The sequence below is a fragment of the Xiphophorus hellerii genome, chromosome 10, assembly GCF_003331165.1.
Source record: "Xiphophorus hellerii strain 12219 chromosome 10, Xiphophorus_hellerii-4.1, whole genome shotgun sequence".
NCBI lineage: Eukaryota > Metazoa > Chordata > Actinopteri > Cyprinodontiformes > Poeciliidae > Xiphophorus > Xiphophorus hellerii.
Genome location: NC_045681.1, coordinates 18,956,008 through 18,981,570, shown reverse-complemented (window position 1 = coordinate 18,981,570; position 25,563 = coordinate 18,956,008). Strand labels below are relative to the sequence as shown.

The window sequence follows — 25,563 nt, the reverse complement described above, 5'->3', positions numbered from 1 at the left end:
TAACACCACTGTTACGACATCATGAGTGTGACATCAATGCTGTTTACATTGTGCTTACATATATGAAAACAAGCATTTTGTCCTTCTGTGAAGTAGATTACAATATAAAGAGATCTGGCCGCCGGATCAGAGAACTGATTAAATAGAGAGCAGCTAAAAGGAGGTGTAGGCGTGTTATCGGAGCTATGGAGGATTTCTGAACGCCTCAGCTGCTTATCTGACTGAAAGGCTTTTATATATGCGACACTCCACAGCGTTTTATTAATCCTCTTATATGCAAAGTCCTGAAAACATTCGGTCTTTACTGCGTGAACGGGTTTACTCGAACACAGGGATTGTAAAGCTCCGAAACAGTTGGCGGCTGATGTTTTGCTAACGATTCCCCGAACACAAAGACTGTGTGTGTGGGGGTGTGTGGGCGTGTGTGTGTGTGTGGAAGCAGGGCGATGGCTGCCTGCCCGAACTTCAACTTCAAAAAAACGAAACCATATTTATCTTGCCCCCAAACACTGGGGGCCAAAAGATTTTCTTTAAGTTACTTGTAACTTAGCTTTGCCTTATTTCAAGTTTACTGAGATATTTCCACCAGAAACTGGACCACATATTTTTAGTAAGATTTTGGGTTTTTGCAGTGTATGTCACTCAGTCACATTCAGATCAGTTTGTTTTGTTGACATTCTGCTTCCTCACATTAAAATGTGGCAGAATCATATTTAGAGGTTGTTTTTAGCTTTTTATTTTAAGTGAGCAAACGTTTTAAAAAGAAAAATTGCAGGGGACGAAATACTTTTTTCCTCCACTGTACCATCTAACAAGGTGATGCAAGGTGAAAATACAATCCTGCAATAGGTTGGGGGGTTAACTTTGACTAACCCAGTCAAAAAAGAAACCACGGTTCTCGCAGAAGACATTTCCAGCAGCTTATTAGGAAATATGGATCATAATTTCTTGTTTATGAAAGGCAGATCTGCCACATTTGATCGTATTTTCTCAGCCAAACTTCCCACCTATTAGATTTCTGACATTTATTGCCGTAACTCGTCCATGAGCAGCGCCGCTCGGCCCGGTGCTGCTGCGCCTTAACATCTCCGCCGCACGTTTTCAGAATACCAATTAGGCTGCTTTCAGGGGGAAAAAACACACACACACACACACACAGCGTAACCGCAAACATATTACAGAAATAGCGCAATTTGTTGGGGTTCGATTTAACGTTTTTCCTGGAGGATAAACCGCATTACATATGAAGCGTCTTGGTCCAAGTGAGAGCTCAGGAGAACGCACTCCGGGTTCATGTTGTTGTCCTGCTGCGAGGGAAAATAATCACAAATCAGCATCTGAAGTCATCTTGAGAGAAAATAGGCCTGGTGTGATCAGGCCACTCAGAAAGTGAAGCCCAGCAGGGCAAATGGGTGTGTGTGTGGGTGTGTGTGTGGGGGTGGGCGTGGGTGTGTGTGTGTGTGTGTGGTGTCTAAAAGTAAATAATAAAGGCGCCTGATTGGCCAGTCATTAAATTTCTTGCAGCGGCATTTTTGTTCTGAGCACCTTTTCAAGAAAATTTAAAAAGTGGTAAAACTAGAACACACGGTGCGGGAAGGAGGATGGATCTCGTTTTTGAAAAGATGTTTGCTGAAGAACTGATGACCCACATTGGAAAAGGCAATAAAACCCCTGGCAACCACTCGGCTGATGCAACGTAGGGGGAAGGAGATCCCAGAATGATGAATTTCTAGAAAAAAACAACAAAAAAAACATATTAAGCAAAATACATCATCAAAAAAATTATTAGCTACCTTTAAGTGTATTCACATTCTGACACAGTATTACCAATAGCCCCAGTATTCCTTATTTTTGTTCTTTTTATTTGACACTGTACACTGCAAAAACAAAAATCTTTTGGTCCAGTTTCTAAGACAAACATCTTTGTATATTTGAAATAATACAAAACGAACTTACAAGCCATTTTCCAGCAAAATATAAGAGCTTGTTTTGCGTTAATAATTCCTTAATATGTGTTAAAAAGTGTTGGTTGCACTGGCAGATTACTTAATTTATAACAAGTTAAAAATGTCTTGTTATAAGTCAAATAATCTCCCAATTGAACTAGCACTTTTTTATCAATATCAAGGAATGATTGACTTAAACAAGCTCCCGAAAACTTGCTTGTAAATGAGTTTTGTCTTATTTTAGGTGTACTAAGATATTTGCACTAGAAACTAGACTGAAAGGAACCCGGTAAGCTTTTGTGTTTTTGCAGTGTAAGTGTTTTTCTGTTTTTCTTAGAGCAAAAGATCATCAGAAAGGACAAAGCGCTCTCACACACAGGAACGCACACCGACTCTAAAACACTGAAATCTTATAAACTGTACACACTTCTCAGGCTTTCCGATAGCAGAAACGCTCGATATTGAACGTGTGCGGCAAGGAAACGTGCCTTGTGTGTCTGTTTTGAGCAGAGCCTGCTTGCAGGGAGTGAAATTGTTTTGTGATAAACTTCTCACCTCTGTGACTCCCATCTTTTCAGATAAAAGCCTCTGTTTGCTGAAGCAGTTCCCACTTGTTTCTGTGAGGCGAGGCTAGCCTGCCCTTAGCCTTATCTCCAGGCTAACAAAGCGGCTCTCGTGCTGCAGCTCCCTGCCTGCTAAATGATCAATTGCAGCGATAAAGTTAGCGCGTTAGGTTCTGCAGGTTGTCTGTAGCAACAGATTGTGCTTGCTGGTTCCCTTATTGCGTCTCCATATTTCATGTGTTTTGATTCTCTCGTGTCATTTCTGGTATTCTCTTTGTCCCTTTTGGGGTTTTTTCCTCTCCTCTCTGCTATTCCTCTCCGACCCCCCATGACAGTAACTCCATCAGTTGGTGATGAAACACATGGCAAGATACTCAGAGATGGATGTGATTTAGAAAGAGATGTCGCAAGATTAAGATTTTCTTCAGCTACTGGGAGAGTCAAACAGATAACCACACAAAGGAGTTGCACTGTATTTTCTGGAAAAAACAACTTTTAAATCAGTATTTTAGCACACAGGCTTTTGACGTTCAATACTACTGATGGTATTGAAGCTTATATATAGCTATATCAAGAAAGTGACTATAACAATGATGTAAAACTTTACATTTTATTTCATTTGTCTTTCACTTAACAAACAAAATGTTTTAAGGAGAGTTCAGTTTATTTAAACTTTATTTAATAACCGTTAAAGTTATTTAAAGGTTCTAACAATATCCTTACCTGCTGCAAATAACTATCTAGGCATCTTCATTTAATTTGAGCCTAGAAAAGTTGGATTTAGCATAATGCTAACTAGGCAAGTCCAATATGTGTTTCTACTATTTTAAACTGTTTCATGAGTAGCTCATATTTATTTACTCAGGAAATGGAGGTTAGCGGTTAGTGCGCCACCAGGAATCTTCCTGTGAGAAACACGAACTGAGACCGGAGAATGTTTCCCGCCACTGAAACTGTCCAATAGAAAAGTAACGAGTAAACTCTGACGTCGCGTTCACACCAGACGTGTTACGTGCGGCTGATGCTTCAAGTTCAAAGGGTGTGCACTTTCAATCAATCAATCAATCAATCAATCAATCAATCAATCAATCAGGTCCGCCGTCCCTCACTGATTTTTGTGCAATTCTATGGTACCTGTTAGTGTCTAGAATCTACAGGGTTTCCGTTACGCGGACGCTTGACCTTTTGCTCTACACCTAGCGTCAGGCGTGTCTGGTTTACATTCAAAGTCTATGTGGAGGCGCGTCAGATGTGTCAAAATCGCGTCTGACGCCGTTGTTTTCCGTTGCCGGTCTATTTATTGGACGCGTCAAACGCTCAAAATGCTCCATACGCTTCAAATCGCGCCACAACGGCCCTCAACGCGCCTCCACATAGACTTTGAATGTAAACCAGATGCTCAAAACGGGTTTGGTGTGAACTCACCATGTCAGAAAAGTATGTTTTAGCCATCTACGTAAACACTGTTATTGACATTTTCCCTTCACTTCCTGTCTCCATTTCCCATGTAAATAAAGCAGTTCAACTTAAAAAGGTTTGCAGATGATAATGCAAGACATAATAATAATTTTTTTAAAAAGTAAGAATGTAAGAAAACTGAACCTAAAACAACAGACAGCTCCCTCCAACACATTTCCAGGACGCTGACAGGCCTTAGAGATGAAGTTATTTAAACAAACTCTTCACTGGAGTTTCTGTGCGTTCAGATAACTTTTCCTTTTGCTTGTTCTGAGGTTCATTTTATCACAAGTTTTATTTCAGTCCCAGTGGCGCATGCAGCAGCCCTCAAACATCCAGAGATCAGACAATTACAGCCCCAGCTCACTTGGAACCGTTTCTCTTAAAGCCAGCGGTTAATTTAATAGCGGCAACATTAAGGTTTTTTTCTTTAATCTCTCCGAATGCCCTAGAGTCCAACTATATGCAAATCTGCTTTTGTAATGTCTTCGTCGTCTTCAGTACAAGGCGTTGTTTGATCCCACCTGTTTGTGTTATAAGGCTCTTAAATCTTGTCAGAAAGTAATTGATAAAAAGTTTCTACGGACGAAGAGCGGCTCATATATACTGCAGCAACGGCGGACAAAATAGCAATAGATTATTGTATTGAGTTTAGAGGACGGGAGCAGCACCGTGCAGACCTTTTATTGATCCTTTATCGACACGGCGGAAAAAATAACAGAAAAACAAAAAGTTTTCCGGTGTTGTGACATGGCTTGACACCATGTCACAAGTTTTGTATAAAGTGCAGTAATAAAGAATTTGCTGCGTAACAGCAAGAGATATTTTTCGTTCTTGGCAGTCAGACGTGAATCTCTGCTTCACGTCTGTCGAAATTTAAAAAGCGATACATTTCTATTTCTTATATCTTTTTCTTCTCCCAAATTATGTCTCAACATCCATCACAAAAAATAAACAGTTTCTTTTTCTTTTGACCAGCATTTATTATTATTATTATTAGCAATAAATGCTGAACTGAAGAGTTTTCTTAAAAGAACAATGAATGAAAGAAGCACTAAATTACTTGAAATAAAACAAACTAATAACTGCAAATGATACAGTTGGCCAAAATATAACCAGTTTGAGAGATTATTATATATTAAAAATATTTTTATATAATCTACTTTTATTAATTGTGTGGTCATGGGATTTTTCATCTCATTTTCTGTCTTTGATATAGCAAAAGAAAAACAAGAAACATTTTAAATGTGCTTCTAGTTGTAATTATTTGGAAGTAAGTATATGCAGAAGCTTTCAAAAAAGTACAAAGTTATTTAAAAGTTCATATGTTTCAGTAACTCAGTTCACAAAGTGAAACATTACATGGAATAGTTCCACAGAGACTGTTTTCAAGCCTTTATGTCGGTTAATTTTGATGATTTCCAGCTTGTAGTGACTGAAAACGTGACACTTAAAATTAAACCAATACAAAAACATTTTTAGTACAGAAATAGTAAATGAAAACTATGCTTGATACTTGCTTAAAGGTATCACAGCAGCACGTGACGCTGCAATGACTGAGGGTCACTGCGCGTAACACAAACCCTGTAAATTCTAGACACTAACAGGTACCATAGAATTGCACAAAAATCCGTGAGGGACGGCGGAGTCCCTGCTTGAAATTCAGTGAAAGACGTGTACGGAGCCTTGTGTCAGTAGCTCATTAAAATGCATCTACATCGTTTTAAACTGTGTGATTGTGAGCGTGAGTGGGAATAAAAACAGCAACAGGTATTTTGTTCCATATAACACAGTAGGAGTGTAACAGGTAAACCTTTTATGGATGCAAACTCGACTAAAAACCCACCTGTTTAGGATTGCATTTGAAACGTAATCAATTACAAATTTATTGATGGAACTTGACTTAATGTCGTGTTTTGATTATTGATTCTATGTTGCTTTGTGTTTCTGTGTTTGATATGATGGAAAGCACTTTGAAATGCCTTGCTGCTGAAATGTGCTATACAACAACTTTCAACAACTTTGAGGGAAGCCGTTCCCGATCTCTCAAACACTTTTCAAATTCACATTGAAAGGCCACAAACTGATAAGAATGTTTTCATCACATCAAGTGTCCCGAAACACGTCAGGATTTTCTGTGCGGAGTGTCACCGGTGATGAGCGCTCGGCTCAGGGACGTCTTGTCTTATTCATAAAGCCACTGGCATCCGTCAGAAAGCTTGAAGAAACGAAGGCGCTCGCTGGTTAGTCCCACATAAAACTGCATAACAGACGCCTGACCCATTTTCCAGCCTCACTGAGTCAGAGTTCCCTGATTGTTTCCGTACCGCCAAGCACAAACTGCAGACGGATTTCATTCCCCGCCCGGCGTCTCACGAGTAATGAAGGAGACACCTGTAATCAGCAGTGTTTTCAGTGACAGGAAATGAGTGTGTGACAGGATTTATTTCCTCCCAGCTGCGTTTGTGTCGGTGGTTAGGTGAGGACTCTTTACCTCAGTTCAGATGTAAAGTCGATCTGACACTAACAATCCACAGATACAGTATCAGACAATATGGGGGACTTTTTCTGCCATAATTCGAGACCACGCATTTTCAGTCTGAAAGCAGGATTTCATGTCTTTTGTTCTTAAAGTCTTTAAGAATTTTGCTTACAATTTTCATTTTGAAAGCAGGACTTCATGTCGTTTTTTTATATTTATTGATTCTCAAGATAGTATCATGGCCTTAGGACTCCACATCACAAAACTAACTTCAATATTTGAAATAAGGTGGACAAGTAGACCATTACATTATGACAGACAAAACAAAAATGCAACTTCAACTTCCCATAAAGAACAGAAAATAAACTTGAGATTCCAAGATTGGGGTCCTGAACAAAAGACCCTGAACTTGGCTAGGAAAACCGTCTAGCCCTGGGGGAAGTCCTCCCTTTGGAAAGAGGGGAGGGCCTCCAACTATGCTTAGTGGATGTTTAGTGTAACATGGAGCCGAAAGCTGAGGTCGTTGTTTCTCCCTACATTCAGGCCCTCTTTACACGACAACAATTTCGGGTGAAAACTGAAGAGTTTGGTTGTGATTGTAGTGTACATTTACGTGAAACCACCGAATGTTTTCTCTGACAACGGCACAGATTGAAAACAGGTTCCAGAATGCAATGTTTCTGAAACGTACCGGTGTCCGTTGTCTTGCAAACAGAGTAAATCGATCTTTCGATCCCTAGTTCATGCATAGTATGACGCAAAACATAGCTGCTTCCTACAATCCAGAGAAGAAGAAGAAACTACTAACAATGCTGGTGTTACTACAATTCGTGTTTCCCCATCAGATACGGTTCCCCCAGCGTCTCTTCACCGCTCCGCACCGCCCAGGTGGCAAAATACACGCGTGCTTGTTCAGCGCTCATAAGAAGCACTCGCTTGTTCAGCGCTCTTATCTAGAGAACTACGGAAGCCGTGAAAGCTCAAACAAAGTGTTTCAGCAAATTACGCACTTTTTTCCAACTGCACCCTAATCAGACGCACATAGTGCGTGTTTATCTCCCAGTATCTGGGGGAACGGTACCTGATGGGGAAACGCGAATCGACGTGTCTTCAAGTAGAACTTTTTTTTAAAATACATGCGCACTTAGTTTCAAAGAACCTAGCACCAACTAGAGGCGTGGCGAGAGCAGTACACCTTTTCGATGTGTACCGTTACTGTGTAAACAAAGATTGTAATTAGAATGTCTTCATGTAAATGTGTTAACAGAAACGAAACAAAAATTCAATTTTTGTTGGATCATTGTCATGTAAACAGGGCCTCAGTGGGTGGCGCAGGTTGCTATAATCGATAGTAACCACACAGGCATACCCGCTAGACGGAAACAAGCGCACCCAGTACAACACTTTCATTCTTTGGCTGACAAGGTTGCTAGGCAACGGTGCATTTTTTGTTCCAGAAGCAAGCACAGAATGTTTCGTAAGCGAGCAGAGAGTCCGAGCAGAGACTATTACGTCTGGGTGCGAGGAGAACGTTTGAGTAAAAGCATGATAAGTTTTGCTTTCAAAATAAAAAATGTAAGCAAAAGTATTAAACGTTTTGAGAACAAAAGGCATAAAATCCTGCTTTCAGACTCAAAATGTCTGCTCATGGATTATGGCAGAAAAATTCCCCCATAAGACGTTGTATTCGAAACATTGTCAGATATTGTAAATATTTAAAAGTTGTATCCAGCAAATGTGGAAAGAGTGAATAATGTAATTTCTCTAAAGAAAAAGTAACCAGATGTTTAACGAAGAATTACCATTTTTATTTCTCGCTCTTAAGCTTTCCTGTTTCAGATTAGTTAGGATTTACTAAATAGAAAAATAATAACAGGCAGTTAGCAACAGCGAAAGCACTGTTGAAAACTTGGTGACTTTGTCGCCATATATGACATTTAAAGGGCCCTTCTGGTGATCGCGGTCAGTAACAATTAGGAAAATTTGACTGCACTATCCACCCTTTAACCTAAAGAGGGCAGCACTGAGACAGTTTTAGGCAAAATATTGCAGGTTTACACAAAAATGTCACAATTTGCACAGAAACATAAAAGTAACCCCTCTAAGACCATATATATTTTGGGAATTAGTTGCCCTTTAAGAAAAGTTTTAATCTTAACTTACTTTGTCTTGCAGTAGCATAAGGCTAGAATTTTAATACCCATCCCAAAGCAACAAGAACTCTGAGTTCTCAGCAGCTTGTTATATCCTCTCTTCTACATAAATTAAGGATTAGAAACAGAAAGAACCCAAGTTCTCTGTTGTTGTTCTTTTGTAATCCCCGCAGCCGCAGAGAGAGATTTAGAATTAACACCTTAGGGCAAACAAGCTAAAAGCAGTACCTCTGCCTTATTTATTCACCCGGAATAATTCTGTAGATGTGCTTTCAGATCCAACACCGTCACACGGGAGGTTCTTATGAACAGGCAGACACGACTTCCTCCGTATTTACCGGTACGCAGATCCGCCGAACAGGATCTGCGTACCGTCTTTTTGGAGTCGTTTATAGGATGAGTGCTTTGCCGCTAATTATAATAATAAGCGCAATTAAAGCAGCTGGGGAGGATTTTTTAACTCCCAGCATGTGACATTGCCATTGATACCTCTCAGAATTAGTGTATAATTACTCATTAGGACGGTAATTAGGACATAATCAAGTGGTGACCATTTATGCGTCTGTAATGGAGAGCAGAGGAGGAAATGGTTCTGTTCACGTTCGGTAAGAGCGCCACACAGATGTAAAAGTTGTGGCAACACTGCCCCCCAGTGGTTGAATTTGGGTTTACTATCTGGCAGCAGGAACAACAAATGATACATTATATTATTTATTCGTCTTTACCGAAGTCGGAGGCAGTGGAACCATCGAGGGGAACTGGAGAAAATGCAGTTAAATTATTACATTATTAAAAAAGGCAGCTTAGGTTTTTGAGATGATGCTAAAATGTATCTGTTTGGATGTAATGACTACGGTTGCGTTTGGCAGAAAAGAGGGGGAGTGTTAAAAGGGACAACACAATCAGATTTATGAAGTATGGAGGTGCCAGAGTCATGCTCTGGGAATGTTTTTGCTGGAGCAATGTGTGCAAATATTACAGCAATGTCTCAGGAAATTCACAAAGGAGTTCAAGCCAGTATGCTAATGGGTAGTGTTGCTGCAGGCATATAAACACAAATACTGCTGTTAAACCATAATGGTAAAGGTGGCAATAGAACACCAGTTACATCAAGAAGTGTTTTTTACAGCACAAAATAATTTAAATTAATCGTATTTTCAAGTATACATATTTATTTTTGGCCTCTTGGAAGAAGCACCAGTGGATAAATGAGTAAAACAAACGCAATCCTGTCAGTTTTTAGGGTACAAAAATATGTTGAGGTTATTTTATTAATGCATTTATTACGATTTATTTTTTTGAATAATAAATGATAGAATGATAAATGTTTGTGGAAGTAGAAATGTTTTGACTTAAATCATTTGCTTAGAAAGCAATTCCACCCAGCACTAATGAAATGTCTGTACATTTCAGATTTCGAAGCAAATTTTGGAATTTTGCAAATATAAATACTTTTTATAACCTCCAATGACCTGAAACGTGGGAAGTTTAGCCTGATTTAGTGTCAGAGAGTGTGAAAAGGTTTATAAAAGTCTTTTCGTGGAGTCTCTGCTGAACATGACTCATGGGGGCGCTCCCTCTGGAAACTATTCAGACCCAAACCTTTCACTTTGCAGCTCCAATATGACTAATTTCAATCTTCCTTTCTGTGCATCTCCTCCTTTGTGTTAAGCTGGTGTAAAAACTCTAAAAGAAAATGTGCATATTTTTTTAAAAAGCCAGCATCGATGAGGTCCCCATGTCTTGATTCACCATAGCAACTGTTCAGGGAAAAATAGTTGCATTTTGTGCATCACACAGTGCTCCAGTGTGTGATGCTCCTGGAGCAGGAAGTCTAATTTAAACATACATGTTAAATAGAAAGGGGTTGTATGGAAGAAAATTGTTGCCCAGCTGCATGTTTAACTTTGACTACACCATCATCCACACTAGCAATTAACGTACATGGAAACGAATAGGTGAAAATGTGCTGGCCATCGTCCCATGAAACTTGAAACTCCACTCCAATTCTAAGTGTTTTTCAGCCTGTAATAGATTTTGTTCGCGGATTGTCCTACATTCCCACAGCACGATGCTGCCACCACCGTGTTTTACAATGAGGATGCAATTTTTTTTCTCACTCAGTGTGTTAAAATTCTAAGTTTATCTGTGAGGCGTAAGTGAAAAATGCTGGTGAACACAAATTACATTTAGTCCTGAGATGAACAGAAGCTTGAAAACTCTCGCCTAAAATAGCTCCTGTGACATATGAGCTGTGGAAAAGCGGAATTTGCTTTGGACACGAGCGTCTGCGGAACGTCACGTCAGACGAATTTTCCATCTTGTCATAAGCGAGACTTCGGCCAGGAGGAGGTGGCCTAAGCAGTAACAGTAGGGGGCGCCGTTACACCTCATACGACTGAGACGAACCTCTTCAAAAAATGTAAGTTCCACATATACAAAGGCGGCCTGCTGACCCTTAGCTGATGCCACTGGAGAATCTTAAAGTCACCAGCTTCCGGTTTAGTTCACTGGTTTCCAGTCGGCGGTTCTCAAACTGAGAAGATGCGCTTAATAAAACGAAGGATCTGGGTGATGCAGGTGCACGGTACCGTTTGCGAGGGTTGAACTCCTGACATATGACACAGATCTGCAGTCTGTCTCTGCGAACATGACTGTGAGGCTGGAAACCAGTTGTCTCCCGTTATGTAATGGGAAAGCGCCTGTCAGCGGCCTCTGCAGTCCTTCTGGAAACGAGAGTCCAGCGCTCGGCCCCACCTTCCAAACCTAAACCGAGGGATTCCTGGGAGTAAACACGTCCTCAGTCACGTCTTCGGTCGGGGTCAAACCGAGCTCGCTGCAGCAGGGGGGAGAAGGGAGGGAGAAAAATGAAGTTTTCCTGTTTCTGAGTGGGAGACACTTGTAGCCAAATCTGGGCAGGATGGGAGAAGCGGCGCAAGCAGGATCGGAGCCTGGGGTCTGGATCTGGGCCGAGAGGAGAGGGGAAAATTGATGGTGTTTACCTTTGGGAATTCACTGCTGAGGAATTCTGAAAGGATGCTGGATTTCTATCAGCAACCATCATCGACTAATCAAAGCACGAAGCACTAACATGGACTGTGCCCTCGGTCGTGCCAATGTCTTTTTCTTACTTTACTCGACGGTGAACATGTAAACCTAAAGGATTCATTTGGATTTTTTTTAAGCTATATTCTGTGACGTTAGTATTTGTAATAGTTCCTCCACCTGTTGTAGAAAGATGTCATACCTCTGTCTCTGTGTGTTGAAAAGTAAATAACACACAGGACATCCAAGCTAGTAGGACATCCATCTGTTTTAGCTAACGCTAAAACATCTCGAATTGAAAGTGGTCCCAGATCAGTGGTATACAACTCAATGTTAGCGGATAGCAGCAGTCAACAATTTCACAAAATCAGCTGTAACTCATCACTTCCAGACCTGGACAAGCAGAGGTAGCCTGGTGATAGGGACATTGTTTAGCTCGTGAGTGGAACGAGCTAAACTATGGCGGAGGCAGTACAGATGTAGGAGGCTATCGGGGAACATTGAAACATTTTGATGCGTTTTGTGCCTTTTATCCACACGAAAACTCAGTTTAATATCACTAAAAACCATATTTCTGAAAACTCTGACCAAAGTGGAGATTTGAGAAAACTCTGTAGTTGTGTTTGCGTGCATGGAAAAACTGAAATTTAATTTATGATACCCAATCAACATCGTCTTGTGTTTTAAAAACTTTGCATTGTGATACATTTAGTTCACCCTATATGTACCTGTCCACACAAAGGAACCGCCTGACGCTTTGTTTAATTCCTAACAGGAAGTTGTAGCAATCTGACCGGCTGACATAAATTTTAGCTTTGCGCCACACCGCCCCCTATGTGTTTGGCATGTTTAAGACAACACTGAGGTGCATATTTGTGCAGGTTGGTCAACTTTTCTAAAACCAATCCCATGAGTATATTATCTTTTTAAATGATGTAGCAGAAATACCCGCCTGCGTGTGTACAAGGCCTCAATCTCATGTGAAACGTAGACATTTAAAATCCACTAATACGGCATTGTATTTTATAAGTAATAACATTTTCACTTCCAGTTGTTTTAAATAACTAAAATTAGCTAAAAGCCTGAAACTGACTTCCTATTAGTGGAGAGGCGTTAGTTTGATCACAATTTAACACCAGGCAGATCTATTTTTACGGGTACGCTGTTTTGGAACCAATGTACCCCCTGCCTAGTAGCGTTTCAATATTTGTAAATTTTCTTATCTGCCTATTGACAGGTGTTTTTTGTAAAGCTTATTGAAAATATTTTTAAAAAAATACAACTTAGGAAGCTGAAATACATAAACACAGTGCTACTAGACACGCTAGTGGCTGGTGTTTGCAAAGCAGCCAATCCATTAGCTCCATTTACTTTCCAAAGCAATGATTGGCTATAATTCCCTATAATGTAGACAAGGAAGACTGTAGATGTTAGCATCTGCTGTACTATCTGTTTATTAAGATATATCTAGTGTTTGAACTAAGAAAACAGGCAGTTCTAAGCTTTGTAAGGGACAGAATCAAGTATTCGTAGATATTAGCGATCCCTAACCCCAGTGAAGACTGGAGTTCTCATGGTGTGAAACTGGGCCAGCTTTGCTCAAGGTTAATGTTCTGTGTGTCAGAATCTCAAACTAGCTGATAAAACTCTGCGAAACACAAGATCAACACATTTTCATACCATAATGACCCTTTGATCCTAAGAAAACACCCGGGCCCTTTGTGTGGTCTACTTCATGTTGTCATTCGGTTTCTATTTAAATAATTTACTGATTCTAAAAACCAGGCCTGAACGTAGCTTGTCAAATTGGACCAAAGAAAGGGTAAATCACAGTTAAATTATGATTCATCATCAGGGGGAAAGTTATTTTCTACTCAAGACCAAGTTGGTTTGGAAAAAGTTTTTCCCTTCATAAATGAAATCGTCATTGGAAATCTACGTCAGCTCACTTATTGAAACATTCAAGGTTGACAGAAAAGCAGAACCGTAAATAACATGTTCGGGGATAAGTAGTTGGGTTTTTTTTACAGTGCGGTACGTCAAACCCACCGACGTATACACTCTTTGGCTGCAATAACACTCTCGTGTTATATTTATAACAGAATTATCCCTTTAAATTAAAGACTAATTATTTTTACTTTGCACATCAAACACGTGTTTATACATGTACTGTAAGTTTGTTTGAACTTCTTATCTTCACCCAGAAAAATGTAGAGGCAGGATTTACACTGAGCGAACGCTCCCCGCATTCTGCTTCTGTTTGCTGTTCCAGAAACACGTCCATGTTTGTCTGGACATTCTGCAGACCTCCCTGGAAAAAAAAAAAGCTTTTATTGGAACAACTTTCCTCTTAAAAAATTGTCCCTCTCAAAAATTTTGACAGCTAAATTAAGCAGAAGGCCTTTTGCAAGAAGAAAGCAATCTAACACTTTCAGCAGCACAAACAAGAGCCCTCTTGAACTGGATTTGAAGAGAGCAGAGCAGAGAGGGATCCTAGAAGTTGCCACATCAATCCGTGCTGCTCTCGAAATCCAATTTGAACGTTTTGTGGTTTATGTGCATTCTCCAGATAAAACAGAACATCGCTAGAAGCACTAGAAGCCGTCATTTGAGTAAGATCGTGTTTAAACAGTGTAAATTTTGCATATGTAGCATATAGTCGCTGTAGCTTTTGCAGCTATTATTCCGTCAGCCAGCATTTTGACCAACTATGATTATCAAGAGTATTTTAATGATGGTCAGTAATGCTGACATTTTGCATAAATATTGTTTTAATTCATCAAACAACGCTTTATTTTCTTTGCCACACACGTATCTACAGCAACCATTTCTTCTTCTACTGATATATGTTCTACCTTCAACCATGTGACCAAGAATATTACTGACACCTAGTGGCTAAACCTGATATCGGTAAATTAATAAGTGGTTAGACTTGATTAAAATGTTTTAATTAAGTTTTCTGTTAATGGCGTTTTAACTGAAAACCACACATCAACGAAAAAAGCAACATTTGCAATTCCAAAACCAGTTTTGCTGCTAAATTTTTGTGGAAATAGACATATGAGCGCAACAAAAAATATCTATTTAATGGTTTAATCTGTTATTTAGGTTATTCAGCCATGAGATCGGCGCAAAGTGCTGTTATACCCGGTCAGCTTTTAAATGTTTCAGGCACATTTGATCATTTATGGAACTTTTTAGAGAAAACTCTTCTTCACGTGCTGCTGCAACATGTTTAGCATTGAAATGCTAGCGTAGCCTTGATTAGCTTCGGTGAGGCTAACTCTATTTATTGGAGTCTTTTCCAGCGGCCCATCAGATCATTTTTTAAAGCGAAAATTAACTCCCATTGTACCAAGAAAAGTGTCTTTGCCGTCCGTCGCTGTTGTTTTGAGGATGTCGCTTGTGCATCAGATTCACAGGGCGTACCAGAAACGCACAAATACAAAAGTTCCGACCGGATTTACAGTATCATACTGCCTTTGAAAAGGTCCAGAATTACACCAAGAATATGTTTCATTCCCCAAATTTGTTGAAACCTTAACAAACTGTGGAAGAGCCATTTAGGTAGCCATCTTTTTCTATATCCATATTGATAATTACAAAAAAAAATAATCCAGTTATCAGTCAAATGTTTTAATACTTGTAATCTTTCAAATACTTTAGAAAACACAGGTAACACAGAAATCCACAGATAGTTACAGAATAATAAACTTGGGTAAAACTTTATTTGAAGGGGTGTTCATATGAGTGACATGACATAGCATCTGTTATGAACATGAAGGAGTTTTCATGAATGTTTACGACTGTTGTCATGAAGTGTCATTCGGTAAGTGATTACACTTTTAATGCAAAGTTGCACTAAAGGTTGCACTAAAAGTCTATTAAAAGTGAAAACTTTGCATTGTTCGGTCAATAATGACCCTTTCAATGCAAAGTTCTACTAAAAAATTGCATAAAAAGTCCATTAAAAGTTGGCACTTTTAATGGACTTTTTATGCAATTTTTTGCAAAATTATGATTTTGATTTTTTCACAAGACTGTCAGTCTTATGAACACCCATTCAAATAAAGTGTTACCAAAACTTGAGCTGTAGAGAACAAGTTTTTACATTTTTGACAGAAAAGGACCGGAGTTAGCCTGTAAGCGGGTAAATCATATCAATATTGTTGCTTCTTTTAGGCTCGTAGCCCACGAGTTGAATTTAAAACAGACTGCATCACTTCACTGTAAAAAAAAAAAGAAAAGAGGTAAGCTAATATCACTCTGCACCTTTACTCAGATCTCTGTCACATATATTCCTGCAGCAGGGATACAATGAATCAGAGAAATCCTGAGACAGAGTGGAAGCGGGCTGCATCGTCCATGCATGCCTGTTGACACTGTGGCTGCTGCTCTCTGATCCCTCCGTTTGCCTCTGCTCTGTCTCCGCGGGCGGACGCTCCGCCATCACTAACCCGACCGGAGACGACACGCTCGCCGGCCTTCCAGAGTTCACTGGCCGTGGATGAAGAAGCTGGAATGCTTTTAATGACAGCTGTATATGCAACTCGTAATCCTGCTGGAGGCTGGATGCAGCACCAGGCCAGCGCGCTGAGTGAAAGAGGGCAGACTGTGTCTTTCTTCCATATTTGTGTGCGCAAATGAAGAAGGGACATTTTTAAGTGCTGATCTCACCGATGCTTGAGCTGTTGTCGTTGGCTTCCTTTTGCTTTGCTTTTCTTTTTTTTTTGTGAAAGATACTGAAGGCGGTAAATCTGTGAGAAGATCATCTTCTCGATAAGTGGCAACCACCTTCATTTGGTTTTGGTTAAGCTTTCATATTTATTTTAAACTCAAATTTTTTTTTTTTAGTCAGGAGTTTTTTCACATTCTGAACATTTTTAGCACAATCTATTCAGCTTGATATACTTTTATAATACCTTTTTATAGGATTCACAAATCCCAAAACAAATTGAATACAAAATGCTGAAAATCTAGCAAAACATTTCACAGCTTTGCTAGAGTCAGAACCAACTTAGTCCAGCTTTATTTAGAATTCTGTAACTCTTGTATTTGCAAAAGTAATTATAGTGATGCAATATTTTCATGTAATAAATTCATTAAAGCACAATTTGAGTCTTTATTTTATTTGTTAGAAGTCCAAAATGCAGCAGCTCCACGCTGTTGCTTTGACTAGACCCAGTCTAAGAACCACAGGTTGACTTCAGCCTCAGGCTTAAATTATTTACAGTCCAAAAAGTAGTGAAGCTGCTCTTTTGTTCATTTTTGCATATATTTTTAGGTTTGCACTCAAGTTATTTAATCAAAACAAACTAATCAAACAAGTGGCAAATCAAAAAATAATGTCATTTAAATTTAAATCAATGTTAAACCTGCTGCATTTAAATTTCTGTCGTTTAAAAAGGAAATAAATATAAAAGCTGGAAGAAAATTTTTGTCAGACTTTTCTAGATTGAAAATATCCCCCTTTAAATGGAGAATTTTAATTAAATTCTCAAGAGAGACTTTTTATGTAACTTTATGTTTTATGCTTGTGTCTGAGGTGTTTGGGTTTGGAGATACTTTGGGTCATTTAGATTATTTACTTGTTTCCCACATTTCCTCTTAATTCTAACAGGAATTTCTCCCATTTTATTCCAAGTACAAACATTTAAACTGACAAATTTACTGAAAATACTCAAATGTTTTCAGTTGTTCTGCAGTTTCTCACACACAAAAAAAACTACCTATGTCCCAACTGGGCTCCCTTACGGAGGCCGAAGCACAATTTCAGCCCCTGGACTCTAGTGGATATTAGAGATTAATACCTGGCTTCATAAACCTGGAAATCTGAGACATAATTATTATTCAAGCTTACATCAGTGAAGCGCCTGGACCAATCACAGCCTAATGATTCGTTTGCTAACGCGCATGTTGGACGTGTCTGACCCGGAAGCGGCCTCTCGTTGCGTTCTGGCGCGTCGTCATCCTGCGCGTGAGCCTCAGGGACAAACAAAACGCAGCGAACGCATCTGGGATGAAGCGGCGCGCGCCAAGAAAACGTCCGGCAGCGTGGAGTGTGTGTACGCCGAGCTGCCACGGGGGAAGCAGATAAATGCTTGAAACGTGAACTATTTGATCGTTGTCTGCCGGGCCTAGCAAAAACAAAACCGAAGCTTGAAAGAGCTGAAAGGAATGAGGACGAAATGTTCCGCTTTTGAATTTGAGACACGCTAAAGAAAAACAAAAAACAGTATAGAGATCATGTTTTTCATTAGGATTGATATGTCATGGATCTCTCTTTGCATGCTGAACTGAACTTCTCACCTTCTCTTGCACATCCTGTTTATTATAGTCAACATTCTGCAAAACATTTCTTGATAGTTGTAGATGCAACAACTAATTTTTTTTTTTTTTTTTTGTGCGTCCCCATGGTCTGGTTTCTCTGGAAAAGTTCAGAAAAAATGCTCTTGTTGAAAAACGGCCATAAACACAGCACCACCAATCAGAAGACAGTAAAGTTGAACCCATGTAGCCCAGATTCAAAACTGACACCCCTAACATGGCGGTGGCCTACAAACCTGACCAGGACTGGACCAGAACTCCAGCAAACTATTGTGAGAAGCTTCTGAAAAAAAAAAGAATGCTTGGCCCAAGTCACACAATTTGTTTTTTTAAAGACATTTCGTCCTGATACTACTCAAATATATGCAAACTTCTGAATCGAAAGAAAAAAAAACACCTACAAATTGTTCTGGCTACGTTTTCTGGCAACCAGCAAATATGAACAATATTGATAATTCTTACTAACCTAAAACAAGAACAGTTTGGTCTGATTTTAAATTTAGACGATGAGCAAAATCTTCCGTCTGTACAGGTCCAACACTGATGGAGTCGTGTCCCGAAAAACAGAGTATAATCATCGCTAAAGGTGGTGGAAGGAAAATGTAACTTCAGAATCATGTTGGTTAAAATGCCCCAAAAATACATGGAAGATTGTGGTTGAAATGTGACCAAAAGAGGAAAAGTTCAATAAGGGGTGTTTTTACTTTTGCACATATCGCTGCGAGACGTTTTCCAACCTGCCTCCCGAACATAAACAACAAAGATGATTGGTCGGAATCGCTTTCAATTTAAAAAAAAAAGGTCCACGGCGATTGATAACAAATCGTCTCAAATGTCAATGAGCTCATAAGCGACGCCGGTCTGTGTTTTGTTTACATATTAATAATATGTGACGATAATAACGCGACTAAAAATAATCAGCGGAAAGCTTCCATGTTCTTGCATGTGGGGTTATTTAGGAGACTTTTGCCCCCTGTGTTTACTCTGCCGTGCTGAGTGTGTGTTTGGGAGAATGTAGATGGGCGATAAATCTTGACATCCCTCTCCCTCACCCCCGTTCCTCCCCTTCGCCTCCTCTACTTCCACCCCTCTCCATCCCTCCACCCCTTCCATCTCTAGCGTTTGCCTCTTCTCACATGTTACCAATATGAAATCTGGGATTACGTGTGACTGCTGCATATTTAGGAAAACGTGGAGCGGAGGTGTTGCGGATGCCAGGTTGGACGGATGAGAGGCATCGATCACCGCGTCAGCCCCGAGGACGCGTGGGGCTGCCGAAAGAGTATTAGAGGGTTGAGCCGGGTGTCACGGCCTTGTTAACAGCTTCATTGGCCAATGTTGTGTCCAGCAGTGGCCGTTGAAAAGTGCCCTCAGCTATTTATGGAAAAGGTGTGTGGAAAATATACCAGCAACACCCTATAGTATGATAGTGAAACCCAGAGGAAAAGTACCAGCTTGTGTGAGGCGTATATTTATGTCTCCCCCTCCCTTTATTTCCTCCTTCAATATTCTTAAGCTTCATATTTACCTTCTTTGTGTCACTAATGAGTCACACCAGGAAATGTGGTGTCATGGCTACCAAAGTCGTGGATTTCTCTCGTCGGCTTGGACGTTTATCTCCACCGGGTCTTTCAGGTCAAATTCACTGCGGTTGGTGTTTGTATGGCTAACGTGTTTCTACACTAAAGCATTCGATGCAATACAAGGCAAAACCGGCAAATGTACCGAAGAAACGTGAAGGAATTTTCTGTCAAAGACTTTTTAAAAAATGTTTTTCCTGTATTTTCTACTTTGAGTCAATGTTTTTGTTGTCGTTTGGTTGCTTTATGCTGTAAAAATACAGGAAATTTCTTTTTTAAACCCGAAACGTTTGTGAATATACCAAGAGATATGTGATCCAAAAAAAAATGGAAAATGTAAGGGTTTTTTTTTAATTATTATTTTAACAAGTGTTTGTGGATGTATCAAATATACAAAAGCTATTTCTGACAAAAAAATACTTTCTTTCTTCCAGTTTGTAAATAGAGTTGTCACACACGTGGTGCTGCCAATTCCTGAATACTCATATGTTGTTGTTTATGACAATACCACAGAAACTAATCCTCGTTCCCTCGGCACAGGAAAAATTCATTGGTTATTATCTATTTTAGTTTTCCTCCGTAATTAAAACCATACTTAATCCCATTCAGTTTACAACATAGCAACATTTTGACATTATGGCAGAAATATTCTTTTTTTTTTTTTTTTTATAAAGACTATATGTGAATACAGCCTCAGAGTGATTTCAGCGACATTTTTCCCACTTTTTTAAAAAAGAAAATCACCATTTGAAACCGTTTGCTATAGAAGACCTGCTAATTAGCGTCGGTTTTACACTAGCAACCGCCAAGAAAAAGAAAATACAAAACCATCTTCACATTAGTCACATTCACACCAGGCAGTGGCCAGAACCCAACTTCCAGGAAAGCAGATAAATAAATCAGCTGATATTTAATTATCATTGATGCCGCTTTGATGTGTTTCTGTCCGCGGAATCAGACATCAATTTCCTCCCCTCACCGCCCTGATGCTGCCCTGATGCTGCACTGATGCTGTTATTTGGCTACGGAGCGACGTGGTGCCTGGAGCTGTGTCCACTATTGACTGAAGCCGTCCAGTGGACAGGATGTTCCTGAGTGTCCCCAGGCTCCAGGTGGGCTACTTTCTCTCTCTCTTTTTCTCTCTCTCTTTCTCTCTCTCTCTGATTCTCCGCGGACCTACAGGCTGTTTGTTTTTCCGGCTGAGAGCCGCCATTTGCCCCCCTGCGATCCCAACCCATCTCCTCTCTCCGCCTAGGGAAGAATGTAAACACAAGGCAAAGACGTTAGCATGTGCTGCTGTATGTGTTTGTTCATCTGCAGGCAGAGTTAGTGTCCACCGCTAAATCTGCAAAAAAATAAAATCTTATCAAAGTATTTTTGGTCTACTTTCTAATAATAATAATAATAATAAAAAAGAACTTAGTACACTTGAGATAAGGCAAAACTAACTTTACTTTTCTTATCTTCCTCCTGCACCTAAAAATGGACTCAGATTTTATTTTTCTGGCTGATGTTTACAGAGGTATTTAGGCATATATGTGCAAATGAATTATTCCTTTTGTCCTTCTGCTTCATTACAACACAGCAGCCTAATGTCTTCACACCATGCAGCCTCTTTACCGAGAAATGCTGGCGCTGTGAACGTGAAAGATGGCCGCGGCTCTCCCGCCAGAGCAGAGCGCGGCAGGCCTGCAGGCATCAGAGACCCAAACAGTTTACACACCGGAACCGTAACATCTTAAACTTCGCACATAGCACCTGTCGTGTCTGCTAAACACTTTCTAACCCATTTAGAGCGGATCGTAAACATTGGCAGGACCGGCGCTTGCCTAATATGCGTTTCCAGCGGCCTTAGCTCAAGCGGGCGACCAGCACTGAGCAGGTGGTCCAAAGGGGCGAAATGCGCCTGACCTTTTATTTTTTTTTATTTGTATGTTTTTACAACTTTCACTTAAAATTCACTCCCTGATTTCCAGGCTGTTTGTTTGGGTCTGAGGCTCGATTTACGTAACCGTGTTCATAACAGAAAGTCAGTATGATTAGTGGGAAGAGAGGCGAAGTTATTTAATAATATTTCAAGCAGATTAACAGTTCCATCTGTCTGTCCAAAAGCGAGATCACACCCAGGTATTCCAGTCAGTTTCAGATAAAAATAAAAGGAGGTATTTTAACATCAAAATGACCAAAGGGTAATATTTGTTGAAATAGCTGATCATCAAGGACAAGGAGAAAATCGCTAAAGATTTTATGTGACTTTTTTGTTGTTTTATTTTTTCTCGTCACATGTATCTAAATGTGATGTGATTGTTGAATTTCTCTCGTTTTTCTTGATCTTGGACACAATTGGAAATGAGGTTTTCCATTTCAGCAACTTTTTATCCCATAAATCTCCGTTGCCGGAATTCAAAAGCTTGGATAGCTAACAAACCGACACCACATCTGGAGATTTAAAAGCTCACTGCATTGTAAATCACCTTTTGCGACCACAAACTGAGTGACTCTGATGTGCACAAGCATTGATTATAGATTTATTTTTCCTCTGTTTCACTTTACATTCTGTTGCTCTGCAATGGTGCATAGAAGAAAAGATAAAATACTGACATGCATGTAAATCGCAGAACACTAGTAGGCTACGTTGACACAGCAGGTCTTGATGCTCAATTCTGATTTATTTATTTATTTTTCATTAAATAACTAATAAATAATGGTCGTTCATACTACTTAATACTGCAACCAAAATCAGACTTATGTGTGAACGATTTACGAGCCTAAAGTCCCCAGCATTTGCAGAAGAACAGGGTAGACGTCACACAGAGCACCGTTTGCAGAAGTAATAATGGATGCTGCTGTTTTTGTAAACACACAAACTGCCAAATCATGTTGGAAAGCTGTTCAACGTTTTGGGGAAGATGGAGATAAAAACTGTGAAATTCTGGCAGATGTCATGTTCCGTGTTTTTCTGTGTGTTTATTTCGAGTTTTCTGTGTCTCTGTGTCTCCGTGTTGTCCTGTTCTCCCCTCGATTACTCCCAGGTGTTTCTCGTTCCCTAATTACCCCGTGTGTATTTAGTGTCACCTGTGTCTCTGCGTCTCTGTCGGGTCCTCGTCTAATGTGCGTTCTGTCATTCGTGTTGTCCAGTCGTGTTAACGGTTGCTACCGGCGACGAGCCCTGGCTTCCGCTCGGCCGTGCTGCCCGTTGCTGGACTGTGTTTTTCATCATTAAAATTCATTATTCATCTTACCTGGGTCCGCTGCGTCTGCCTCACTGCTACCACTCATCCACACCGCATTTCATGACAGCAGAAATATTGCTGGAGACTTGAGACCAGTGTGGAGGTTCATCTGTCAGCAGCACAATTACACAGAATGTTACAATGTATTGGAATGGTCCATTCAAAGTACCTTATCACTCTATCACTGTACTTAAGGTACAGTTAAATTTTGGATTTCTGGGAAGTACAAGCATCTTAACCACTCTTAAAGATTGGTTGTAGACTCTTAACCAAGAGTTCATAGCATCTTGGTTAGCTTTTACTGCACACAACAATCTTGCTTTTCAGATCTGTAAGCCTTTATTTAAATTTGCTAGCTGCTTCTTAGATACTTCTAGATAAATTCAGTTGCATTACTGTTGGTGAAAATTGGGGTAACAGTGTTGATTTTCGAAAGACTTGCCATGCAATTTATTATCTCAGATGCTAAGGAAATTTTCCTAGATACCTAGATTATGTGTTAAGAGAAGCTAAAATCCATCTACCAAATATAGTTTCCAATCAGTCCTTTGCGATTATAGCCCAAAGGACTTGTGGTACATCCTCAAACAAGGACCAGTCTGAGGCAGAAATACATTACAGTTGGCGTCAACAAGGTAATTGTGTATTAGTAGTTAGCATGACATAGTTCTTTTCTTGCTCTAAATAGACACATATGCATTACAAACAACCCATAAGATGACATAATTGGTCTGTGTCCCCCAACTAATGCTCCATTGACGCACTTCATTATCAATCATGATTATCCGGACACTGCTCTGAGCAAATGCACAAAGAGAACCGTCCTCTCTGCGACTGTGCAAGAGAGTCAGAACAGATAAGCAGACCAGACTGCCTTGTCTGCTGAATGCCCTGTCCCGTCAGGTCTGTCCCAACTGGCTGTATTTCTCTAAAAACACTGGGTCACAGCTGATTTTTTTCCCCCCCACATATTTCCTTCCCCTTATACTGGCACTTAGAAAAGTATTCATATCGCTCTCGTGTTGGAACAGGAAGGGGCCTTTTCCCAAATTGTTCCCACAGAGATAAAAGCATGAAGTTGTCCAAAATGTCTTGCATTGAGAGATCCTTTGCAACATAACCCCCTCTGCACCAAACGTTACACTTGACACAAACCAAACAATTACCATTCTCCTAGAAATTGACAAACTCTAAACTCCTCCATTGGATTTCCAGACAGCCTGGCATGACTAATCACTCCAGAGTCCTTGGTGATGCAAGGTTTGAATTAAGTAGCTCAGACATAAAAACCCATTACACGAATCTCTCTATGCACAGCTAATCTAATGGCAACATGAAGTTTGGAGGTCTGGTGACTCTATAGAAAGTTGGCAACCTGTGCACCTCAACATTGGTTTTGCTTCACCTACCACTAAATTGCTTCCACTTTTAACTTATCCATGACAAAACCATCGAATTGAACTGAAAAGTATTTCTGTTGTAAATAAATAGCGATTAGCATTTCTGATCAGTGATCTGTGTTGAAATTGAAGGATTTTCTGGAGGCCCTTTATGGTTTGGGGGCCCCATGCCGCAGTTTAGTACACTTCTACCTTGGGCCGATTCTGCCTTGACGGTAGAAGAGATTGGAATTCTAATTCATTAAATTTAGATGAGAGGGCAAATACTTTTAAATGAAAAATGTTGTCATCTGAAATACGTGAAGTAAATCCGCACCGTTACTTACTAAAATAACGTCGCCATCTAGACATTCATATATCTTACTACGTTATGATGCGCATTAACATCAATGGCTGTGAGAGCTTGACGTATAAATTTGTTTCTCGGCTTAGTTTTTCACAATTTTGTCGAACTAATCTTTGACCACGAGATTTATGAACCCCAGAAATGTGCAAAAAAGGATCTTCAACTCCTCTTCCTCACACCAAACGCATCTGTCACCGCGCCCTGCGGCCATGGCTCTACCTCACAATGATTCGCCATTATCTAAAATGTTCCGATTTATGAGGTTTTTGATCTATGGACAGTATTTTCTCTGTAACCTGAACCTCATTTTCAACCTCTGTTATTCAGCCACACAGTGAGGATATATGACCCAATCGGTGCACTATATTGTCGTGCTTCCAGAGCCGAAGAAATGCAATTTCAACACTATGTTACTCCCAAGTGATTGCCATATATATTACCATATCTTTTTAATTTTTTTCTGGAAGTGGATGCTGACACATTCATTCCACACGAAACTTTTAAAAGTTTTATCACTGGGGAATAAGAGCTAAATTACCGTACCACATGATGCATCACTGAGGTTTATTCCTTCACAGATAAATATTTCTTCGGTTCGCACGCCTCAAGCATATTGCCTTTGTTTTTGAATCGCCTTGCTTCTCCATTTTCACCTGCAGTCATAAGTATTTGTTATGTTTGTCTCTGATATCATGAACTGAGCTTAGCTAGAGCCACAGACAGGAACAGTTTGAGGAGCTGATGAAGAAGCTTGACCTAATCACTGATTGTTTTCCACATAATCAATACCATGTATAAAAGCCCTGCCATCGGTAGGGTTTTCACAAATCTTACGGTTAACATAACCTGGCAAATATTGACATTTTTAGGAGAAAATTAATTATTTAAGTTTCAGTTTTATATGTAAGTAGTTGTGGGAAGCCATTTTATTCAACTGTTTTTGTTCTTTTTCAATCTTATTGACAAAAGAAATTTTCCACATGACGCTGATTGAACGGTTACGTAACCATAGATGTTGAACTGTGCATTG

General features: G+C 39.9%; 1 long non-coding RNA gene across 1 annotated transcript; it reads right to left on the bottom strand.

The window, feature by feature from the left end:
• Nucleotides 1-12,454: 12,454 nt before the first annotated feature.
• On the bottom strand, nt 12,455-25,035 carry LOC116727701 (uncharacterized). The gene is made up of 3 exons (XR_004340841.1): nt 25,025-25,035; nt 16,261-16,265; nt 12,455-12,507 (listed from the first exon to the last, which is right to left on the bottom strand). It is a non-coding gene; the product is annotated as an uncharacterized LOC116727701 (long non-coding RNA).
• Between the last annotated feature and the right edge of the window lie 528 nt (nt 25,036-25,563).